Here is a 5768-nt window from a genome sequence, read left to right on the forward strand (position 1 = left end):
ACGACAACAGTAGATACAGTAGAAGCTTACGGTTTAAACCAATCAGCGCAAAAGCAATAGAAGAAATTGTTGACAATTTCTGTAGTCTTTCCTAGTTGTGGATCAATGCAGCCCGAGGACGGCCATTTTTATACCAAAGATGAAGCCACTCTCAACCAGAGTTTTATTTCTGTTCTTTTTTTCTCTGTTTTGTTTTGTTTCTCCAGTTTGAGTTTGTCGTCGTTGATGTTGATGTTGCTGTTGATGTCGTTAATGTTGATACTGTTGTTGTTGACGTTGTTGCTATTGTCATTGTTGTTTTTAATTTGACCTTGTTGGCCGGACCAGTCCTTATCTGCTATTAGCTCTTAACGTTCTTCATTTACACACAGTTTTTAAGCTAACCTCCCACGGTTGTTCAAACTGTCACACACACACACACATGCACGTGCATGTACACTACACACACATACATTAAGACACCCTCATGCTTATGATCCTCAAACACACACACACACACACAAATCTCAAACACTATATCAGTGTGTGATGCAACCAGTGGCAGTCCTACTAAACTTCAACTTGTTCACCATTACGCTTTCCATTCTCTTGGACACATCCCATCCTCCATGGATTCATTCCTCTCTCTCTTTCTCTCTCTCTCTCTATCTCTCTCTCTCTCTGTCTCTCCCTGTCTCTGTCTCGGTCTCTTCTAGACGAGAAACTTTAGGAAACACAGCAGGGGGGGTGCTGCTTCCTCGGCTGTGATGTAGCTGGTGCGTTGTTCTGTGGCTTAGACGTCCCAGGAGCTGTCTGTCTCTTCATGTCATTGGATCAATCATAACACCGCTTAACTACCGTTTGATTGGTTCCTTCCCACTGTGAGCGTCTGTGTTGAACGGCTGGCTCGCTCGGCCCGTCGATGTGTCTCTCTTCAGTTATACTGACTGTACACGATGCAGATCTGAAAGTCTGTCGTTTGTTAAATCAGAGGCCTGTAGTAGGAAGCAAGCTGAACACAACCAGGGTATCTTGTTTGTTATCTGGCTTCAATAACCCTAACAACACTGCAATCAGGCTGAGCGGTCACACACGCCTGGTCATCAACTCAATACGTCAACCCAGGATTTCCTATCTAGCCATGTGAGCCTTCACCTAAAAGGTCCGGTGGTTGCAGATTTCATAAATGTACGGTATGTACATTTAATACCAATTGCAAACATGGACAATTCTGCTGGCAGCAGATTTCACAAACGAAGATCGAACCATAATATTAGACAAATACTTACAATTCAGACACATAATCCAGGCTTAAAGCAACACAGTTGCCGTTGCCAAATGCAGGGAGGACAGCTGGCCAAAAAATAAATAAAAGTGAATGTGTAAGTTAATGGTCTTACAGTATCACTGCCCTGTCATTAGGGCCTGATAGATCTGAAAATAATTACATTCGTGTATTTGATATTCAACAAATGTGTTGCTTAGATTTATTTCTATGGCGTGTATGACAATTTTAGCTTTATTATTTCAGCTACAACCCCGGCGTTGTAAAACAGATTTGGGAATAAAACTGAACAAATGAAACAAAATTTAAATTTGGAAGCAAGAAGAAATGGCTCTAGTTCTTCAATCAGTCTCTGTTGTATGATGGTAGGGTGTGGAAAAGCACAATTAAATTGCTTTTATATTGCTTGTAGCCAACAGCTCATGGCTCAAGAAGCTGACAAAGATCACTAACTCCCCCCCTGACAAGAATCTATACCTCTCATAACAAATCATTAGGGAAAGCCAAAGGGGTTTGCCTGTCTTTTGCCTAAGAGATCCTCTCACGATTCGCACACCAAGCTTCACAGGATCTTCTATGAATGGTGACGCCATTTTCCAATTGATTGATGAGGAGGCAGTGCTTTTATATGCATTGATCTCTCATCTTGAACATGACCTGCCCCGTAGCATGGTGAGGTGTGCAGTGTAAGTTACTGTACTATGGCAATGTACCCCCGGCAACCACTGTGGGAAAACCTAGGCTTAAACATGAAGTTACTTTGCTAACCCCTAATCCTGCTTCCTATTACAGGCCTCAGGACAATTAACAGTAAGCTGTCAGTCATGGGGTACAGAATTGACACCTAAATACTTCCCTGTGATTGCATTCATTGATTTAATGAACCGGCGGCTCTGAATTACAATTACTGTTTTATCCAGTCTGAGCACACTTCAGAACCCTTTGCCATACTGTCATGAAGCAAGTCAAGCTCACCTAGGCTTTGGCAGAGCATATGAACCAGGATCTATGAATTTTGGGAACCGCTCACCTATTCATTGTCCTTCACACTTCCGTATACAGTATGTACGGTATGTTCTTCTGTTCCCAGTGAGAATGGAACCTCGCAACCAGGTAGCAATTAGCATCATGCTCCGCCCCTCTAGTATCACATGACCACACACAGTCAGGACAAGCTGACCGTCTCAATTGACAATTTACAATTTAGGCATTTAGCAGACGCTCTTCATCCAGAGCGACTTACAATAAGCAAGGACAACGCAAGGTAATACATCAAATGCATAGAAATAGTATTCTAGGGTCATAGGTAAACCAAGAAGTCTCCATCCCATCCCATTTTACAGACTTCATCTCTGAAGATTGTTTCCTTCCTTTTAAATGACCTGTGAGGCAACGGCAGTGTTCCTGCCATTCCAGAATCCTGTGTGTGTGTGTGTGTGTGTGTGTGTGTGTGTGTGTGTGTGTGTGTGTGTGTGTGCGTGTGCTGGTCGTACAGTTCTACCGACAGTACTGTGTTCTGTGACACATTAACGTAGTGAGACCAGGACGCTCGACCTCATCTTCTACTGGCCCTGTTTTGTCACTCTCTCTCTCTCTCTCTCTCTCTCTCTCTCTCTCTCTCTCTCTCTCTCTCTCTCTCTCTCTCTACCCCCCATCCCCAGTTTTCTTTTTCTTTTTCGCTTTATTGGACAGTGCAGAGGCAGAATAACAAACCAATTCGAGTCGCTCTCTCAATGAGGCTTGACAGGTCCAATTTGTCTCCCTTCAGGCCAATAAGATCCACTTCACTGTCCTTCTACAGAACCCTCTCTTCCACACACAAATTCTGTTTTGTTTGGCGACAACAGAATTGGGGCCCTCGCAGTTTATGTGATTCATCCAAATGTCAGTGTGATGGGGGGGGGGGTGTGTGTGTGTGTGTGTGTGTGTGCGCGTGTGTGCCGGCCTGCATGCGTGCGTGCGCGTGTGTGCGTGTTGCATTCCCGGGAAGAGGTTTTTCATGCAGTGCACGTTGCGGTCAGGCCGTGTCATTGGAGATGCTTGTAGAGTAACAATCACCTTGTACGTCCATTGAGTGCCTTTAAACGAAGCTTCCAAACAATTCCAAATACTATCCAAGTACAATCCGTCTGACAGTCGAAAACACAACAAAGCACATGGAAAAAGAGTGTCTATCTGAACAAGCTGGTCCACCGTGGGCCAAGCTACCGTATGGTGCTAAAAAGGAAGCTGCTTTAGGGCTGGTGTCTTAACGTTGATCTCTGTGACACATCGCTGCAGATGGCTTTCATCAGCATTGTGGTAGTTAAGATGGAAAAGCGTGGATGTTCGGTGACAGGTGACCTGCACTGCTGAAGCCATAATTGTGGTGTGTTTGCCGTCAAAACAATGATGTCGATGGCGTCACGTTTTCTGACGCCACCCGGTCGTGTTCCGCCAGGGTCAATCTTCAGAGATGCGGTATTAGGGATAGTTTCCATTCCGATTCATTCTGCTGTTCATGCACACATGTGTCTCTCATGTGATTGTGATCTTGGGACGCCACCGTGCACTCTAACCTCCCACACAACTCTACTTTACTTTACAAATGACTGGTCTGATCCATTCATCATTCTGTTACTGTCCTCCATAAACTACAGAGCTGCTACAGTACATTATGTCTTTACAGTTTTAAGCTAGTGTGTGTTTGTGCGTGCGTGTGCGTGTGTGTGCGTGTGTGTGTGTTTGCATGACTGTTCAACAGATCCACTTTTATAGTGGATTACAACTGAGGAGTTTTATTCCAGAATCAGATATCCTTTACTAACAGTCCATCTGACAGATTTACTGACAGGGCAAAATAATAACAAATAATTACAGTAGTTTTTAAAGCTAACTTAAGCCCTGGGTTGACAAAACCATAACAGAATTATAGTCCAGAGTCTCTATATTTTAGAGATATTGAATATTGAATATTGAATTTCAGCTAGTCTAGGTGGATATATAGGATTTTGGAAATGAACTTTTCAGACACAGTAGAGCTATAACCAAGTTCTCCACAACCTAATCCAGTTTCCCAGCTGCTATTTCAAAGCATGGAGACCATGTTTGATGCATCACAGGACAGATAATGCAGTGGTTGCAGAAGAGAGACCAGAGTGTTCTAGAAATGGACTGAGATTCAACGATAAATACATTATGGAAAATAGCATTACAAATAGCTAATAGATTACAGACAAAAAAAAAATGCACAACCAACAATATAAGCTCCAATTTGCTGTTTGAGATTCAAGAAAGACGGAAGATTGAAACAACTGTTCACCTCTGTTTGATTAATTTGTCTTGGCGAAGCCGACCAAACTAGCAGGAATAAATCTTTCTTTAATAGCACAATGACACAGAAGTGAAACAACTCTATGGAAATGTTGAGAAAGCACGACTGCAGTTTGTAAGTAGAGGGAACTCTCTGCTCCTAGCCAGCACATGTGTCAGCACAAAACTGCAGAGAGAGAGAGAGGGAGAGAGAAAGAGAGCGAGGGAGAGAGAGAGGGAGAGAGAGAAAGAGAGAGGGAGAGAGAGAAAGAGAGAGAGGAGGAGGAGAGAGAGGGAGAGAGAAAGTGAGAAAGAGAGAGAGGGATTGTTAGCTCCTGTTGCCGGGCAGAAGTGTTCCCAGCTTAGAGTTACTCTGTGCTCATGCAGCAGTGTTTAAAGAGAGAGAGAGAGCAAAAAGGAAAGAGAGAGAGAGGGAGAGAAAGGGGGAGAGAGATACGCAGTGCAGTTACAAAAGTCCCTCTTCCTCCACAGGTTTCCAGAAGGTGACCAGTTGGACTAGGGCTCTAGTATAGTGACATGACCTTGACATTTGGTCTTTGACCACCAAATTGCACCATATTTCACATTATTGATCATTGACATAGAGATTTGGTATACAAAGTTTCATGGACTTGATGTATTGTCATTACAAACACAGTGACGTCCATGAACACAGAGAGCCTTGTTACAATAGTTTCGCAGCTCAACTAACACTATCATGAGTGCTTGAAAACTCTCCAGAGTTTCCAGATGAATACATTGAAGGAAGGTGTTTCTCTTGAAAACGTGGCTCTCATGTCATCGTGATGGGATTCCACCCGTTGGGTCCGTACACATCGGATGTGTCAGAGGAGGAATAGATACATATTATACATAATACTGTGTAGAGGATGGAGTCTCCAAGCAGGGGACATAGCACACTCATTTTACGGGATGACATCCTTGTTGAACTGGGTCACAGTGTTTTGTTTGGTTTGGTTTAGCCTGTTTAGGTGTTCGATTGATAGGGGTTGAACTACAGTACAGGACACTTGAATTGTGTCACGAAAGTGCATGTAAAATCACAACAACCAAAGCAGAAACGCAGGAAATTACTGGGGAAAAAAAACTCTGTTTAGTAAAATGACTAAATGTTCTGTGGTTGACGTTTCTTTGCCTGGCTGAGACTATCAGTGTTCCTGTGTGCATGGTCCTCATGCACTTATGTGTAAAC

The sequence above is a fragment of the Gymnoscopelus braueri genome (genome assembly GCF_963280865.1).
Source record: "Gymnoscopelus braueri genome assembly, chromosome: 11".
NCBI classification, from domain to species: Eukaryota; Metazoa; Chordata; class Actinopteri; order Myctophiformes; family Myctophidae; genus Gymnoscopelus; species Gymnoscopelus braueri.